This window comes from Vidua macroura, chromosome 4 (genome assembly GCF_024509145.1).
Source record: "Vidua macroura isolate BioBank_ID:100142 chromosome 4, ASM2450914v1, whole genome shotgun sequence".
Lineage (NCBI taxonomy): Eukaryota > Metazoa > Chordata > Aves > Passeriformes > Viduidae > Vidua > Vidua macroura.
The window spans coordinates 70,753,874-70,773,641 of NC_071574.1; the positions used below are offsets into that span (position 1 = coordinate 70,753,874).

The following is a 19,768-nucleotide window of genomic DNA, read 5'->3' on the forward strand; positions in this document are numbered from 1 at the left end:
ACGCTGCTGCAAAGCACAAACCTGCCTCTATTTGCATTTTCAAACCCTGAAAATGGCTATTCCAGCTCCAAAATTGGTGGTTTAGCTGCCTGCAGGTGATTGATTGCATCTCTTGCATTAAATTGCTGGGAAGTGATGAGTTATATACGTAAAGAAGGAGCTGAGAAAAAAAGAAAAGACCATTAAGCAGAGGTTAAAGTGGGAACAGAGAACAGATCCATCTGTGTAACCTCTCCCTTTCTCCTTCATCGATGAGTTATTCCAGAAGGTCCAGTGCTCCCCAGTGTCAATCCAGAGTCAGCAATAAATGCAAACCGGTCACATTTGATCTCCTTGCTGTAACATCTGGGGCACGGACTCAGCCTCCTGCACATCTGCAAAGCACTTGCCACTCTCCTGAGTGCAGTGGCCCAAAGTGAGTGAAACATTTTTGCAGAATTTACGAGATTCCCAAGTAGCTGGTCTGGATGCTGGCCAGCGAAGGAGGATTCCGTTGGGAAACGCCAGTTGGAAAACCAAGCGGAAACATCCCAGGTTTAACAGCCTCCACTTCAATCACTCCTCGTAGCTCCAGGGCAGCCCTTCCATGCCAAGTTTCCATGGCTTTCTTACCATGCAGCCATCAGAGTGAAACCTTGGCAGCTCCGGGCTAACCCGGGATTGACTCCTGGATCCAGCGCCAGGAACCTGGAAGTCCTGAGCATCCTGGCTCCAGAAAGGATTTCCTCGTGCTTCAAGGCTTCCTGCTACAAGTATGTTAATTTGGAGGACTTTAGGACACTCCAGATAGCCAGATTCATAAATTCCAAGGACTGCAGGATTTCCATTGCCTGAACTCCTGTGTGGTTCAGTCCGGGGAAAGCCCAGGGGATGTGCTTTGCCAAGGACTTTGCATTTTCTGCACTCTGTGGCTATGGAAGCTTGGGAAAGAGGAGACAGCAGGCTGTGCCACAGTGCAGATCCATCTAGTGGTGGTTGACTGTTGCCACAGTTTTCTCCATGGATTTACAAGTGTTTCCATGTCAGCTGGTAGCTGTCAGGTTCTCAGGAACCCCTTTTAAACAACAGTGTGCACTGCAGGGTCTATTAATTTTATTTTTTTTTTTTAAATTCATAGTTCCTCAGAAATTTTCATTGATTTTTTTATTGTTGCTGTGTTGGGGTTTTTTTGAAGTTTTTTTGAAAGGAGACACTGAAATTTCCCCCAAACCACACATCTGGATTTCCAGGTTGCTCTGTTCCTGAGCATGGGCTGACACATTCTGCAAAAGAACCAAGTCTTAACAATTCCATCTCGTCACATTAAAATCACAGGGATTTGGGTCACTGGCTTGGTGGAATTGTGGATGATTCAGGATGGGAACTGTCTTAAAAGATGATCTTATCCCTCTCTTGACCACAGGTCAGAGGAAATAGATCTATAAAATGAGCATGTGGTGGAGTATTTCTGTTACATGGGAATTTCTGGCTGTCCTGATGTTATGAAACTGATTGCAGTGTGCAAATCTGCTTTTGCTGCTTCGTGTAATCCAGGCAGAATCTGCATCACTACAAGTCAGTTCTGAATGAGTTCTCACTGAGTGAAAAGCTTTTCCATCCTACAGCAGTGCAAGTATAGAGTGTGTGACATAAATTCACCCAGAATCCAATTCCTGATTAATACTTCAGCCTCTGCTGCCTCCTCTTTCCCGACAGCCCTATTGCCCCAGTCTCATAAGTGACTTTTTTTTATCCCAGACTCCCATACACACAACACACACCTTTCATCCTTCCAACATCCTCACCCTTCCAACTCTCTGAGAACACAACTGGCATCCCTGGAGCTTATCCCTGTTTTAAATGGGTGTGCTGTTATCAAGGAAGGACTCTGAGCTGACATTGCCATTTCTTTACCAGGTCAGGACTGACATGTCAGCCTTTCACCTGTCCATGTTCTCCCCTGCGCATGGATAAGGCCACACCTGTTCAACAGCTTGCAGCTTTGCTTTCCAGAAGAGATTTTATTTGGATCCAGGATGACTCCAGGCTCAATTTCATGCCTGACAAGGAGCTCCTCCTTTTCTCCTCAGACATGGGCTTAATGGAATTAGGCAGGGTATTGATATTTTGTAGCCACTTTTAAGAGGTATTAAAGATGTTATCAGACACGGGCAAGCACAGCTCAGCTAATCTGAGCCTTTGAGCTGTGAGGACAGTAGAAGAAAAGAAATCTACCTGGAAACACTCATCCCTAGAAATTCATCATTGGGCAGCCACATGGCTGTGTGCAGTTTGGAACTAAATAAGCCCCATGTTCATGGAAAATTCATCTGTGGAGTGAAGGGATTTGGGCCTTCCAAGTGTAACAGGAGGATCCAAAAACACTCAGGGCTGCAAGGGAAAGCATCACCTCCAGATATCCAAGGTTAAAGGCAGAGGTGCCAGGCCTCAAATACTCTCTGATTTGGGGCCCATATACAGCAACAGGAGCCCAGACAAGTTTTTCTTCACCCCAACATGCACAGAGGCACATCCAGGTTTTAAGAGCTTGGTTCAGTAGGAAAAACAATGGATTTCTTTACACAGCAGAAGAGATGTGTGCCTGCAAGCAGTAATTCCTCCTCTGGTCCTTGGGTCATGCACTCTGGAACTCAGACCACAGCATCCCCCTGATGCTGTGTGGCCTGATAAATAACTGGGAGTGGCATCCATTGGCATGTGCAGGTGGAAGAGCTGGGATCAGGGCACTTGTGTGCTCTCCTCTGGAGGCAGGTGGCAGAAGGTTGCTCTGTGTGCCATCAGGCTTAGCCCAACATCCAGGTACACTGATAAAATAAATAAAGTGCATTTATTAAGGGCATTCCCAGCCATGGTGGCTTGGAGACAGCAGGGACACATGGTCAGGCCAGGCTTTGCAAAGCCCCTCAGAGCTGCAGCTGGCTCCTCAGCTCAGCAGTCTGTTGTTGATTAGTTCTTATCTCTGTTACAGTCTCACAAACCCTGAGTTCTACAGCACTTCACTCTAACAAACTAAAAACGGAGCCCTGTCTCTCTCTTTACATGTCCTTTTAGGATAAACTGTCCAATTAAGAAATGACACCTAAATTATTTTTACTTTTAATCCAATAACCAACCACCTGAGCCCACTATGTGGACTTTTGTATCCAATCACACAAAACCACCCAAACCCATGGAGAAGAAGGTGAAGGACCAACCTCTGCCCTAAAACCTCCATCTTGTTTTATATCTATTACTATATTCTAAAACCTTAAACTCTGAGTTTTCCAACCTGTTACACACTTCTAATCAAACTCCACACCCACAATCCCAGTTCTATCATTCCATTTTGGAAGCCTTCTCCACGGCCTCAGGCCAAATGCAGAGTTCTCCTGGGGGTCAGTGCCTGCCAGCACAGAAAGTCTGAAATTCTGAGCATCCAGGGTTCCAACAATCTGTGTGGTTTCTCAGGGCCTCGTGTATCCCCTTTCCAGCCATCCAGGATGAGTCTGGCACTGCAGCTCCAGCTGGAGAGCTGGCACTGAGGAATGTGTGTGTTTGTTGGCCTGCAGTGCTTGTGAAGATATTTCCTGAAAAAGAGCCATCTCTTTCTCTCCTAGCCTTGTGCTGACCTGCTTCCCAGGCACTGCTTTTCCACCTTCACATCCAGGCTTTTAACCCGTCTCTTCTATATCTCATAATTGGCATCCTGGCCAGTTCATCAGAGATACGTTTGTATTTTATTATTTTCTGAATATTAATTTGATTTTGGAAAGTGGAGCAGCTCCAGCTCTCCAGTCTGACCGAGGAGAGCAGCCAGATTTTGAAAGAACCATCCCTCAAGGATTTCCCCTTAACACCTTGCAAGGAGAGTCCCAGGGGATGTTCGCCCCATCCGAGTCACAGGGGGGAACACCTCAGGGAGAGGAATCCTGTGGAGGGAATGGAGAAACAAGGTGATCCCCTACCCACCAGCAGGAGAAGCAGTGCTGGTGATGGCAGCACTGGGATGGAAAAGCTCCTCCCAGCCCCCAGTGCTGGATCTTGCAGGGCTCCAATGCCACTGGCAGAGTTTGCCAACTGCTTGCAGGCAGGGCTGCCCTGGGGTTGATTTTCTTCTTTGGGGCATGGCCAAGGATGAGCTCGTGCCCTTTGGCATCTGCTCCTGAGAGTGAGATGTCACCAGAGGGAGGAAAGCACAGGAAAGAGTCCCTTGCAGGTGATGTTTCCTTGCCCTGACAGGGAGCAGAGAATATTCTGATGGGGATCTTCAAAGAGTGTCCCCAGAGAAAGCATTAGGTGTGAGAAGGAGAAGGGAGATGTTTATTTATAATAAGTCTTCTGGTTGTTTGAGGATTTTTGTTTCCCTTGATCTTGGTTATCCATATTCTGCTGGATTGAGAGGGGAAAGCTCACACATCAGGCGAAAGGCATGTTAACAGAAAAGCTCTTTTTCATTATGTTTTCCATTAATACATCTGCTTTTCCAGCTCCTTAGAACCACTCCCAGGTGAGCTGTGTGTCCCACAGATACAAGGCTGTATCAGCAGTCAGAAATCCAACACCACAGGGACAGCCCAGGCTGCTCCCCACAGCTGTCCCCAGAGCTGCAGGACAGTTTTAGCATCTCATAGAATCACCACAGAATGGTTTGGGTTGGAAAGGACCTCAAGCATCATCCAGTTCCACCCTCTGCCATGAGCAGGAACACCTTCCACTAGCCCAGGGTGCTCCAAACCCCATCCAACCCGGCCTTGGAACTTCCAGGGATCCAGGGGCAGCCACAGCTTCTCTGGCTACCCTGTGCCAGGGCCTCACCGCCAACAAAGAGAGGAATTTCTTCCAAATATCCAGTACTCTGAATGTCACACAATGATTTCCTCAGCAAAACAAAAACAAAAACAAAAACAAAAACAAAAAAAAAAAAAAAAAAAAAAAACAAAAAAAAAAAAAAAAACAAAAACAAAAACAAAAACAAAAACAAAAAAAAAAAAAAAAGAGCTTTAATGTTGCTGGGACCTGAATGAGTGCTCACAGCTGGCTCAGGGCCCTGCTCATGGCATTCACAAGGTCCTTGCAGACCTTGGCACCTGTGTCAGCGAGTGGCAGCAGCTTTCTTTGTGAGGAAGGGCCCAGAAAGGCCTCTGCAGTGCTTGTTTCTTCCCAGCTTTGCTCGCTCTGGGTAATTACTGGCGCTCCAAAGGATATTAAGTCAGGACGTGAGAGCGCTGCTCTCAAATACCAGCAGTGCAGTTCATTGTAATTAATTAAATGCTGACATGATCCCCCAACAAGCAAAACCTTCATTATGCTCAAATTAAACCCCCTGACACGGATGCTTGACTCACTGTCAGTGCCTCCAAGTGCAATGGAATGCACAGAAATGCAGACACACAGCACACGTGTGGAACACAGGGAAAGATCTTACAGCAGGGAATAAAGGTCACTGCTATTCCTAATTAAAGCAGTTTCTGGAGCAGGCAAGCAGTTTCTTAAATAGCTCTTGCCCTTATCATGTCTGAAGTTCTCTGTGTCAGGAGAATTTTTACAACTCTTTTATATTCAAGACCCACCACGTTTTGGGATGGAGTTCCAAGGTTTGGAGGGACTGCTCTGACTGTCTGCAGTGATTCGCAGACACCTGCTGCCCTAAGCACCTCATTCAATAATTTTTTCAACTCCCCCATAACTCAAAATACAAGTTTTCTCCCTGAAGAGACACTCAGCATTAACTCAAGACTGCAAATAATGGAGAATCCCTGCCTCCAATTATGTTTTTCCCAATTGTTTTATATCCTTGCTACTACAAATGGCTGCTTTCTTCCCAGAGTAAATTTATCTAGCTAGAACTTCAAGCCATTAAATTTTTCTACCATTCTTGGCTAGATTAAAGATACATTTGCTGTCAGGATCAGCTTCTCCTGTATTTCACCATGAAGTGTGAGCAAATCACTTCAGTTTTTCCTGGATAATGCAAATACATCAAAACCCTTTAATCTCATGGTCTAAGTTAAGTTTCCCAGACCTTTGTGTTGCTTTGTAGAGCTCCTCTGAGCATTTTCTGTCTCCTTGGCTCCTTTTCTGCTCTGTGGGCACAGAAAAGGGACGTGATTTTTCCATATGAGTAACCTCCATTTTTCAGTCTTTCTTGGTCTGTTCTTTCTTTCTCCCGTTCTTGGCATTTTACGATCTGAGCGTGAGTTTTTATTATAAATTCTCTGTGACATGTTGCTCCTAGGTGAATCACACCTGCCTTTTTGCCAGCAGCCCTGACAGCTATTCTGTGAGGGAGGCGACTGTAAGAGCAAGTCATCAACTTGTTCCTGGAAGGAAAAAACATTCCTCCAATGAATCATTTAACCAAAATATTCGCAACGTGCTACGGTTCAGGTTGAGCACAAATACTGATCCAGAACTGACATTATTGCTAATATGTGCAGTACTGGGGTTGGTGCTGGGAACTCTCGTGTTCAGAAGTTATTTTCATGATTAATGCCCATGAGTTTAATGAGAGTTCAGTGTGTAACAGCCTCTAAAATCTGTGCCACAACCTTTATGCTAGGGATCATCACACGCCTCAGCTTCACACAGTAGTACAGGATATTTAATTATGAACAGGTTGATAATATTGAAGAAGCAGGTCAGTGGTGTTTTCTGAGCCAGATGGCTTCGGTTGCCCGGGAATTTGCTCGTTTCAATGTTTTGGATATCTGGAGGAAATTTGTAGGGGATCTGCATTGAAGGCAAGCTCAGTCCTGCCTCACAGCAAGAGTAGTCTCCTTACCCAGCCTTAAAGGCATCACACAAAGAGGGGACTGAACAGAGCTCTTCTGACCAAGACACCCTGGGGACCCCCCCAGCGTCCCCCAGGATCCCCCCAGATTTGAGACAGCACTGCTGGTGGAAGTGCACAAGCAGAGCCAGTCATACATGGCATGGGTCTTCTGTTCCCTTGAAATCAGAACACATCAAAGTGACCAAAGAGGGAGGTGGCAAATCAGGAACTAGTTGGTGATGATGGAAAAAAGAGAGGACAATAATTTCCTGGGATGATTCCTTTCTTGATAAGGGCTGTCCACAAAAGCAGCACTTTCTCAAGGAGAGTTTGAAAGCCTGCCTAAGAGTCACTTGCCTGGAATGAGAAGTAAACATGCAAAATTTGAATATCCAGGAGCTAATTAGGAATCAAGGCCATATCAAGGCAGGGAGAGTACCCCATGGGCCATGTCTGATATTTCTGAGCAGTGAGTGAGGAGCATGGGAGCATGTGGGAGCATGTTTCCTTGTTTATCCAAGGAAAAGGTGAAAGAGAGGCAGACAGAAACTCATGGGCAGCATTCAAAGTGCCACGAGAATGGAATGCAAATCTTCATCCTTTCCCTTCAGGTTCAGAAATTAAAAAATAAATAGGGATAGGGCTGAGATGGAGCAGGAAGCATGTCAGTGGAGAGAGAGCCTCATTATCATAATGAGACACTTTGAGACACTCTTCTCTCCTCAGCAGAGATCCCATCGCCCTGTGCAGGCATTTAAACCAGGCAAGTGCAGCCTGGTTTTTGCATTCCCTTTCCTGAAATACCTCCTTAAAACTCCCTGTGGCTGTAAAGCTTGCACAAAACCCCTGTGATGGGATGGTTTGTCTGCTCCCACATTTCTTGGTCCTTCCCAGCATCGTCTCTGTGCTTGTCCCAGGCTCAGCTCTATGGAAAAGACAACAAGGCAGACAATTTTTGCCTCTTTTGTCAAAAATACATGGTTTAAGTGCATCACTGCTGAATAACCAGAGAAGAGCAACCTGCTCTAGTGGTGGCATCCCTGCCCATGGCAGGGGGTTGGAATGAGATGATCTTTAAGGTGCCTTCAAACCCAAACCATTCCATGATTCTGTGGTCACATCATACAGGCATGACCTTCCCTGTGGAGATGAGGGAAAGGACCAAGTCAGAGGGGTCCTCCACAGGCAATCAGTGCAGCATTTAACAGGAGAATTTATCCCTTCAAGTTAAGGGCTTCAGGAACTGTTGGGAGTGATGAGGATGTTGTTATCTCACCACTCCTGATATATTTTTGGAGCTCAGTTCCACTGACCCATTGTTTTCTGAGAGAGGGGGAAAAACGTCTCTTTTTGAAGTGCAATGTGTTTAGAGCTTCATATCAGCTGAAAAATGTCTTTCAGGGCTGGGGAGAGACAGAACAACTCTTTTCTATCTCCCCTGATAATTTCCAGGTTGGGGGCAAAAAAACCGAAATATGGTTTGGGGTTTTAAGTTTCCCTTCTTATCACAGGAAAAAACGTCAAGAAAGAGAAAGTGAACGATGAGAAACCGTGGATTTTTCCATGCAAGCTAAAGCCAAAAGGGCTGTGCCTTGGAGCCGAGTGCGGAAACAGGGCAGGCGTTGGAGGATTTTCCCCTCCAAGCCTGAAAAGAAATAAGAAGCTGGCTGGCTGGTCTTGAATAACCCCTCCTGAGCCTGCGAAACCAGCCACAATTTTTCGTCAGAGCTGAAAATATCCACCTCCCCCATCCTTTTTTTTTTTCCCCCCACCCTTTCCTCCGTGACGCCACGGTGCGGCTCTCTGGAGGATGCTGTCCAGCATCCATCAGAGCTGGCAGTGTTGGGAGGGGACACGGGCTGCAGTGCCAGGCTCCACGGCCAGTGACGTCCTGTCTGCCCAGTTCTGGTACAAACAGAAAAGCCCTCGGGGCTGGCACAGTGGAAATGTGCCGAGGAAGCTCCCACACTTCCTCCCGATATCGTGTTTTCCCAACGCCGACATCCCAACGTTCTCCCCAGCATTCCCAGCCATCAGCCACCACCGTGGCTCACTCTAGGGTCCTTCCAGACCAGTGGTGTCACCTGTGTTGTGGTGCTGGCAGCACTCACCTGCCCCAGTGAGTTCCGCTCACCCTGAGCTTCAAATTGAAGTCGGGATTTGCGCGTTTTGCGCTGGGTACAGATTTTTTTTTCCCTGAGCTGGGTTGGTCCCAATGAAAAATTGCCTTTTTCCTCTGTGCAGCGCAGATCTGGCCTCACTGTACATAAAATGCCATGTGTTCCCAGCAGGATTCAGCCCTTCCAAGGCCTACCCTGCAGCCAAATCTGATCTACATATTTACGAGCTTGTAAACAGGACGGGGCGGGTGAGTTCACATTCTTAGAAAACCAATTGCAGAGAAAAGAACTTCTGAGTTGGAAAAACAAAGAGTGGTCTTGGGCCCAACCCAGCAAACATAGTGGTTTTTCCAAGACTTGGATGGCTTGCTTGAGAATCATTCCCCTCCATTCCTTTTCCACAGGATTTCCCAAGCTTACCTTTTAATTTGGGAAAAAAATGCACATTCCCAATGTTTCTGAGCAGAGTGGAGGAGGCAGCTTGATAGAAAAGAGACATTTTATCTTGGAGGTGAGTGGAAGCCAGACTTGTATTTGCAGAAGCAACCAAACAACAACAGTTCCTTGCAAAGGAAAGTTTAAGGAAGGAGTTAAAAAGGAGTTGAACAGCGGAAGGCAACTGGAGGACTCACCACGAAGTACCACTGTCCATAAATGCAAGGAGCAGTCTGGAACAGTAATTCCAAAACTGTGCTCTCCAGATCCTGACAGTCCATGAAGGCCTGGTAAATGGTTCATGGAAAACTGCAGTATAAGGGAGCCAGCCAGCAAAAAATTTGAGGATTAACAATTTGTCAGAGAATCATGGAATGGGCTGGGTTGGAAAGGACCTGAAAAATCTCATTCTAGTCCTGGCCATGGGCAGGGACACCTTCCCCTATCCCAGGTTGCTCCAAGCCCCGTCCAACCTGGCCTTGGACACTTCCAGGGAAGGAGCAGCCCACAGCTTCTCTGAGCAAGTGGTTCCAGAGCCTGCCCACCTTCTGAGCAAAGAATTTCTTCCTGGTAACTCATCTAAATCCCTCTTCTTTCAGTTCAAGAACATTTCCCCTCATCTTATCACTGCCCCTGTAAAATCAATGGCCATTGTTGGATTTTTGCCCATGAGACATTCTACCTGTGGCTTATTCCTGCTGAGATGGCAGCGAGTCAGCTTGTCTGTAAATGCTTCCCTTCTCCAGCCTGGTCATCCTGGCTGTGCTTCCCCACGGTGTGCTCAGGGAAGAGATTCCCAGGCTCGGGCACAGCACAAACTCGGGATGCTCCAGTTTGGAGAACGGAGAGCCCTGGGAATGCTCCTCTCTGAGCAAGCTCTGCACTGCCCTGGAGGGAGCTTAGCAACCCCACAAGGCCATTGTGCTCGTTCAGATCCCGAGCCAGATGGAAATTTTCTTTTTAAAGGCTGCCCCGAGCGTGTTTCCTTTGGTGAACCATCCCAGCACGGATCTCAGTCGTGCTCAATCCAACATCAGCACATGGATTCCAGTCTCCTTCCTGCTCAGACAGCAGGACAAGAGCTCTTGACATGCAGCTCGGTTTCCCTGACTTTTTCCTTCTCTCAGGAGACTCTTTTTTTTTTTTTTTTCCTTCATTTGCATCTGGTAAATAAGAACCTTCCTGATATCTCCCTTTGGATTTGCCAGACTGGTCAATTTTGTCTTTTTTTTTTTTTTTTTCACTAATTTTATTTATGTCCCTTTGCTGAGTCTTGTGATTCTAATATTTGTTTTAAGCTCCCCTCTGGGGCTGGAGTCAGGCTATTATTTGTGAATCAAGGAGCAGGGAGTTGGACACACATGTATCTTTCCCAAGCATAAGGAACACTGCAAAAAATATTACCTTTAAGGGAGTCTGTACTAAAAGTCAGATGTCAAACACCTACATCTTTGTCTCCTTTTTAATTTTGTGATTAATTTCAAAGTCCATCTTCCTGTTGACCACGCTTTATTCAGCACTATCTGTGTCCTGAATCTGCTGCCCAGGCCTCCTTCTTGGAGGATGAAACAAGCAGCTAAAAAGGCTATTTCAGGGCAGTGTTGGAGTTAACAGGCAGCATTATTTGAGGGTCTGGGTTGGAATTAGATGGTCTTCAAGGTCCCTTCCAACCCAAACCATTCTGTGATTCTGCCATGAAAGCATTGCCTTAACCATTTTAAAGATTTATTAAAGAGTTTGGTTTGCAGTATCCAAGCCCAGCTCTGGTTTCAGAATTTCTCTCCCTTCCCTCTGCCTAGTCCTGCCTGGGTAGAGTCCACAGAGCTCCTGTTAAAAATCAAGAAGCAGTAAAAACTCATGGAATCACAGAATATTGGGTTAGAAGGGACCTGACTGACCATCTGGTCCAACTTTTCTTGGCAAAAGCACAATCTGCACAAGATGGTCCAGCATCATGTCTAGCTGAATCTTAAAGGTGGAATCCATCACTTCCCTGGGTAAATTATTCTGATGGCTGTCATGGTGAAAAATTGTATGCAATAGGAATATCCCCAGGAATAACTTGCACCCATGACCCCTCATTTTTCCCAGATGACTCCTTGTAAAAAGAGAGCCACAATTTCTTGGTAGCTACACAGTGATAAAGCCTCCCCCTCAGCCTTCTTTTCTCAAGAACTTAGCAAGCTCAGTTCTCTCAGCTTTTCCTCTCATGGCAGCTCCCCAGTGCTTGGATCATCTTCCTGGCCACTCTCTGGACCCTCTCCTGCCTGCCCACATATCTTTTGCCTGGTGGGGACCAAAACTGAACACACTGAGTAGAGTGGCACAATTCCTTCTTCATCTCTGCTGGTGATGCTCATGTTGATGCAGGTCTTCCTGCAGGGTGGCCCCCGCTCCTGAAGTGTTCACTTCCTCATTCTCTTTGGTATTGATGCCTCAGGTTTTGGCTTTTATATTTTTCGGATTCTGTGCTGCTTTAGTGTGCACTTCTGAGCTCCATATTAAGGGATGGTGAGCTCTCTTCACAGAGCAGGGAGACAAAACAATTCCTTCTCCAGCTGGGGACCAAGGACAAATGATCCAAATCTCAGCCCAAGAGCACAAACAACATGGGCTGAAGGGAGAAAAACAAGAAGGATGGGACATCATAACCTAAAGCTGGAATTGGACAATTAACTCCAATATGTAAATGGAGCAGAACTTATAAAAGTGAGAGACCCCGTGAGCGGTCGTGCATTTTGTGACCATTTTGGTTCATCTTGGGTGCAGCCCTGGCTGGGCTCTTGTGCTGCCCAAGGTGGATCCATTGAGGCCTTTTAATAAATCCCTGCTTTATTCTTTAGCTCCATCTAGCCTCCGTTCTAGGTCAGCCTTCACAAGGCATCAGTATCATCAGGAAAATTCATCAGGATACACCTGAGCCCATCATCCAGCTCACTTATGGAGATGTTGAACAGCGTTGGGAGCAATATCGATCCCACTGGTGACAGGTTGCCTGTTTGGGAAGAAGCTTTTTACCACCTCTCCCTGGGTGTGCCCTGTCAGCCAGTTCCCCACCCACTGCACAGACCACTTTTCCAGACCAAAGTGCATCCATTTCTGTGGAAAACCATACGGAAAACCTTGGAGAAATCCAGTCAGACAAGATGCACCACTCAGAGCTTCTTCTGGTGGTATTCACTCTGTGCTGCACGTACAGTTTCTCTGTACAGACCTTGGTATCAACCCCTCTGCAGTACCAGACCACAATTCCTAAGTAATTTCTTTGTTTAAAACATGACTTTCTTCTTTAGGGATCCCTCATAAAAGATGGAATGAGGCGCATTCCTTGCAGGGCAAGAAGGTTTTGTGCATGGGACGTCCAGGTCTTTGGAAGGAGGATGCAATGGATGAAATGACATTCTGGGGATTTGCTGAGGATGATTTCAGCTGTGAGTCCCCAGGTGAAGGGTCAGTGCCCTCCCAAGAAAGATGGTAAATAAGAGGATTTGGATTATTTAGCCTGGAGGAGAGAAGGCTTTGGAGTGATCTAACTGTGGCCTTCCAGCACCTGAAGGGAGCACACGAGAAAGATGGAGAGGCTATTTACAAAATCATGGAGTGACAGGAAAAGAGAGATGGATTCACATTGGAAGAGAGTAGGTTTAAATTGGGTATTAAAATAAATTCTTCCCTGTGAGGGTGGGGAGGCCCTGGCACAGGGTGCCCAGAGAAGCTGTGGCTGCCCCTGGATCCCTGGAAGTGTCCAAGGCCAGGCGGGACAGGGCTTGGAGCAATCTGGGACAGTGAAAGGTGTCCCTTCCTTTGGCAGGGGGTGGAACTTAAATGATCTTTCAGGTCTCTTCCAACCCAAACCATTCCCTGATTGTATGATTGAACCTTCTTTGTACCCCCTTGTTGGTTTTTGGTTTCTTTTTTTAACTTTTGTTGAGGTTGGGATTGAAGGTACTTGAGATGATAGTTTGCGTTTAGACTTAGGTGTTCATTATTTCTTATCTGTGTTATAGTTTCACAGCAATGAGTTCTGTAGTCTTTTATTAACAAGGTACAAAATGGTTGACTATTTTTTTTTATAAGGTCTTTTAAGGTTAAAGTATTTAATTAAGAAATGACACAAATTATTTTTACTTCTAACTTAACTAATTACTTGAAGTCTGCAATGCAGACTAATTACAAAATTTTACTTATAAAGAAGAAGGGAGAAGAAGGTAAAGATGAATAACTGGTTTCTGCTCTAAAATTTCTATTTTGTTTGATATATATTACTATATTTTAAAAACTCTATGTCCCCCTCACCTGTCTCTAATCATATCAAAAAAAGCACATTCCCAATAATATCCAGCAAAATACAAGTTTAGCTACAGCTTGCTCAGGAATCAAACTAACTGAGAGCAGCTATGCTGTCAAAAAAAAAAAAAAAAAAAAAAAAAAAAAAAAAAAAAAAAAAAAAGAGAGAGAGAAAAAAAAAGCCAGTTTATGATCTCAAGCCAGAGCAGAGGAGGGCAGAGTAAATACTTCACAGGATCTTGCCCAAAGCCTGTCTTGTGCCCCATGCAGTGCCCCCGTGGTCCTACAGCATAATTCCTCTCTTGTGAAGTTCAGGTTCTCTGGTGGCAGCCCACCAGCCTGGATGTGCAGTGTGGAGCAGAAGCTTTGCATGCCATGCCCTGTGATGTGGCACCAGGGCATCTGGACGTGGTTAAGGGAGCAGAGTCTGCTGGGGCAATGCTGTGGCGCTGCAAAGCCAATTCCTTGTGTTCTTTTGAGGATGGGCCCTGGAGTAAATTGTTCCCTGGACCAAATTCATCTGGAGGGGTCTGGCTGGACCACGCTAAGCAAATTAGCACTATTCACAATTCTTGAAATTGCTTGTGAAGTTTCTGTCAGGGAACAGTGTAGATGAACCTGTGTGGCTTTTCACTTCACCTTCCGCTGGTGAAATTCTTCCTGTGATCAAAGTCCTGTCCCACACATGGGAGAAACTGATGCGTGGGAAGCTTTGGCAGCTTCTCAGAGAGCATCAGACTACCAGATGATCATGACATCGAGGGTGAAATCCATCAGGAATAACCTTGGATGCCTGTGATGTGGTTGCCCATGAGCCAGGAGTCTGAGTCCAGTCATCTGAAACCTGCTGTGATCCATCTGCCTGGTGGATGAGATGGATCACTCCACTCCCACCACAAAATCTGCCCTCTAAGCCAGTGACTGTAAGAGGAGCCCCGGGACCTGCTCAGGTGCCTGAACTCAGTCAGGTGATTCACACAAAAGCCACAGTTTTCAGGAAATTTGATGCCTCATAAACATCCTCACATCAATTATTCCCATCAGTGGTCCAAATTCCCAGGATTACTCTGAGAAGATCTCCAATATTTGAGGGGAATAAAGGGGAATTTGGGTCAAAATCCTACTGATGTGCAGCACCTTAGAGAAAAGTTTTGGAGACATCACTAGGACCATACTCCTAAATGCTGGGGGACAGGTATGGGAGCCATGAATTTGACAGTGAATGACCAGAACAAGGCTCTGATTCATTATCCTCCTCTTGCTGGCACACAAACCACACTCAGACCTCAAATTTGAGATCCTGCTCGAGAGTGTTGATGTTTTTCAGAGCCCTTGACTGGTTTCTCCTCCCTTTGCAATCTGCCAGACAAATGTTTCCCTGATCTCCATCACACCTAAAGCTTCCCTCCCTCCCCACCAGGACACACACCAGGTCTGGCATGGCCAGGGGCTCTCCAGGAGCATCTCTCCAACCATGACCTGGGACAAAACACTGCCTAGAAGGTCAGCAGTGGTCAGGGGAGTGGTGGCTTCTCCCTGCTTCTCTTTGGGCCAGACCAGGATGCAGAAGTTGGACGTGCAGGCAGCAGAGAGACATGCAGGCAGCTCACTGGGGCTTTCATTGGGAAGCTGCTGCTTATCTGTGAGATTGTTTATGGGGTTGGCTGGAGGGCTGACAGGCCTGAGGAATTCCACCCGATATCCCAATGCCATCGTCCTCCAGGGAAAAATGCTTGAGTGGCTGTGAACATGCTGTCCTCCTCCCCAGGCCAAGCAGCTCTTGGATCCATCCTAGCAGGGCAGTGAACTCCCTGAACACTCCAAGACACACCAAGGAGGTGTTAACCCTCTAGGGACCCTGATATGCCTACAAATACCCAGTGGAGGTGGCTAATAGAGAACGGAGGAGAAGGTCAGGGAAGAGCAGTCAGAATCTGAGTCCCACACACTGGGAGAAGTCCTTGCTGAAATCCAGCCCGTTCTCCCACAGCTTGGCAGCTGTTGTCCATCATGGGGGTCTAGGAAGGAGCTGGCAAGGAGAGATGCTAGCCGGGTATTGAGCAGAAAGAGGCAACTCATGATTATTTTGGAGCAGATTTGATTAATTTGCTTTGTGAGAGTCAGAAAGAAAAGAAGGAAGAGAGTGAGGGTCAATGTTGGTTGGATACAAGGAAAAGGTTTTTGAGTATGAGGGTGGGGAGGCCCTGGCACAGGGTGCCCAGAGAAGCTGTGGCTGGCCCTGGATCCCTGGAAGTGTCCAAGGCCAGGTTGGACAGGGCTTGGAGCCACCCGGGACAGTGGAAGGTGTGGAATGAAATGGGCTTTATGATCCCTCCCAACCCAAAGCATTCCATGATTCTCTGACTTCCCTTTGGCCAGGAGGACCCACAGTGAGCAGCTGTGGTACCTCCTATGCCAGGGCTTTTTCTCTACCAGCTGCAATTCTTTTGACTTGCTGCTCTGGTGCCTCCCAAGCGAGTCCTCAATCCCCTCCTGAACATTTGAGGCCACATCCAGGAGAAGCTCAGGAGAAGCACACCTGTCCCCACCACAGTTCTAATCCTACATATGGATTTCTGGAACTTCCTAGCTCAGAGACAGAGTGCTTCACACATTGGTAATTTTTTTTTTTTTTTTAATTTTCCATTATTTTGGCCAATCAATTTTTACCTCCTGCTTGCAGGGACATCCACAGCTGAGCAACCTGTTGTGAGATGAACCATGCTCTTCTTAGCTGTTCGCCTGCCACCTCCAGTGGAAGGTTTCACCTTCCCTCTCCTGTGATGACACCTGTAAGGTCCAGCTCTCCAAAAGCTATTTTTTTGCAAGCCTATTCCTGATATAAAGCCCACACCAAGCAACAGCAACACCTTTTTCAGTGTTGAACAGTCCTGCTGGTCCTTGCATTTCCAGTTTGGGGCAGCACTGGGACACGACTTTGTTCCTCTCACCTGCTCCCATGTCTGCAGCATTCCTGCTCCACGGACTATTGAGGACAGGCTGAAAAGTAGGGACCTTTTACAACAAAGATGCCCTTGCCAACTCAGCCTGCTCATGAATTCTGGCTGTACACTGGGAGCCAGGGCCAGCATTTAGATTGGACTGGCTCCATTTGCATTGGTGCATTCGTCTTTTTTTTTTTTTTTTTCCCTTGTTTTGCTTTATTTTTTGGACTGCTGAACACTGGGACCAGCAACTCTCAGAACAATCCAAGTGATATCACCTTCCAGTGAGTCATGGGGAGGGCAGGGTGGAGAAGGGCAGGCGAGGAGAGATCATGAGATTGTGTTAGCTCAAGCAACCTTAAAAAAAATGGGATATGTGTTTGGATACATGGAGGGCAGATTGCATCCACTGCCACCCACCACAGAGCATCACAGCTTTGGGAAGTATGCCCATGGCTCCAGAGATTTTTACCTGCTTGGTTTTCCCCAAATATGAGCATGGTGACATTAACAAGTAATAATAATTAAAAAAAAAAAAAAGATATGAGCACATACTTTATTGGCTCGACTTTTGCATCACCAAAAAAATGAAGTTCAATCTTCAGATCATATTTGGTCTGTAACTTGAGTCACTTTGCAAGGTGCAAGGAGGCTTTTCCTGAGCTCACCTGCAGCCTTCTTAATTTCTTAATTTCTGAATTATATCATATATTATAATTATATGATGAATATAATATATATATCATATTGTATATATAATATATAATATATTATAATTATATTATGAATTATATAATATATTAATTATATATTATATATATACTTAGTCCTGAAGATAATTATTTAGGGTTACAACAGGACATACAGCCCTTGCCCTGACCCAGCTCTGTCAGATCCAGATCTTGCAAGATGCGGGATGATCTTTTTATAAAACAATGGAAGGAATAAAGTCCCCAAGTGGACTGTTAAGACCCCAGCATTATTATAATTATAATTTCTGATGGATGTCCCTAAGGTGGGTGTCACCATCTCCTCCTCCCTCACCCCATGAGGTGTTGAGCTGGATGCCCAGGAGAGGTGTTCTGATTTTGAGTGCTCAGCAAAAGCTCCTCTTTAAACAAGACCAGGTTTCCTGTTGGATTGTGACACAGATCCTACAGAAATAATGTTTCCTGTTCTTTGATGTTGCCCTGTACTGGCCTTGGTGCTCTTGGGGCCAGATCACCAAAAATTGCTCTTACACCAAGGTAACAGACTGAGGTGCTGGTCCTGCACTCTGTGTTGCTATTCCTGATCTTCTACTCACATTTCTGGACCTTGGACACATCCTTCTGTGCTTCCTGAGCTCTTCAAGTGTCCATCACTCAGTACTGACTTTCACTTATTTCTATAGAAAATGTCACAAAGCCCAGCCCAAAAACCCTCAAGGTGTTGTTGCATATTCGAGTATATAAAAGCAACAGCTGATTTCTTTGATTTTTTACACATTCCCTAAAAAAAAATCCTCAAATCCTCATATGTGCAGCTTCCCAGTGCCCATCAGAAGATTCTGATGCTCCAGCATGTGCAGAGGAGCTGTTCTGGGGATTCCCTGCCCACTTCTGTTCATCCCGGGGAGAGGGAATGAGGAAACTGTGGATGCACTCAGGACACGTCCTTTCCAAGGGGGGGCACGCTTATTTGCATGGTAATGAGGATGCTAATGGGCCTCTTGTCTTCATATGCACACAAGGTTCTCGCTGGGCGAAAACCAGCCAGAGCTGAAATTCAGAGAATTCATAGCTTCTTTTCCTTTTCAATTTGTGTTTTCTATCTGGATGCAAAAGACAAAGCACGTAGTACAGAAACTGCATTGTGCCCTGGACTGCTAAACACCAGATAGAAGTTATTATTTTAGCAACCATCAGGCTGTTTAGGCAAGCACCAATCTCTTAAGCAGCCTGGCTCAAACAGTAATTACCAATTGAATTTAAAAAGAGACCCTTCTTTTATTTGCTTTGTTACCATAGTTTTTTGTTTTCCTTTCCTCTCTCTTGAAGCTAAAAAAAAAGGCTCCACAGAGCTGCAGCTCCTCTGAGAACCCAGAGCATGCTGCAAACAGGGTTCACAGCAACACTGTGAAGAGTTCGTGGTAATTAACCCTTTCTCTGAGGGGAAACTGAGGCAGGGAACCTCTCCCTGACAAGGGATTAAGCAGGATTGCATGTTCAGTGAAGTCCTTTGTCTTCCTGGGTCCCATTTCCTGACACATCCGTGGTTCCTGTAGGTCCAGGGGGGTGAACTGGGGGCACTGTGAAGAAGGGGGATGCTCAAAGCCATGGTGGGATGAAGACTGGAGATGTTGTATGGAAGGCAAAGGGGGATGGCCCCAGCGCCACTGGGGTGGTTCAAAGCTCCTGGCTGTCACTCAGCGAGGTGTTTCTGATGGGGTTAAAATCAAAACTGCTGATTCCAGCAGCCCAGAGCCAACCTGGAAATCTCAGCACTGTCCCCAGGAGGATAAACTGCTTTGATCTAAAACAACCAAGGTGGGGTCATGGCCTCGACAGAAGTGAGCCCTGTGTTAAGGGAGCTGACAGGAAAGATGGAGAGAGATTATTTATGGAGTGACAGGATGAGGGGGAATGGCTTCAGACTGACAGAGGGAAAGGATGGATGGGAGATTGAGAAGGAATTGTTCCCTGGGAGGTGAGGAGCCCTGGCACAGGGTGCCCACAGAAGCTGTGGCTGCCCCTGGATCCCTGGAAGTGCCCAAGGCCAGGTTGGACGGGGTTTGGAGTGACCTGGGACAGTGGGAGGTGTCCTTGCCCATGGCAGGGGGTTTGGGACAAGATGATCTTTCAGATCCCTTCCAACCCAAACCCATTCCATGATCATTGCTCTGTTCAAAGCCACTGGCTGCACCACCAGCAGCTGCTCATTCAGCTGCAAACACCTTCATTTCCAGGAAGGCTCTGAGTCTTCCCAGCACAGAGATGTCAGTCCTGCTCATTGTCCTTATCCCATGCCCCCTCCAGCACCCACTGACAGCCAGCCTGAGCTCCTGCCTGCCTTGGGTGGGCCTTCAGCAGATATTTAATCTGCTTTGCCTACCCAACCACCATAAAATGCTGGGATCTGTCTTCTCCCACATACCCGTGATGGAGCTGCCCACGTACCTAATGTTGAGTCTGGCTGGAATTTCTCCACTTTTTAGGGATGGGTGTACAAAAGCTTTGCTGGAACCAGTT

At 46.4% G+C, this 19,768-nt stretch overlaps 1 protein-coding gene across 1 annotated transcript in view; it reads left to right on the forward strand.

Moving 5' to 3' along the window:
- The window catches only part of ADRA1D (adrenoceptor alpha 1D), a 41,987-nt gene that overhangs the window by 17,053 nt on the left and 5,166 nt on the right, over positions 1 to 19,768 (forward strand). The gene's annotated exons all lie outside the window — the stretch shown is intronic.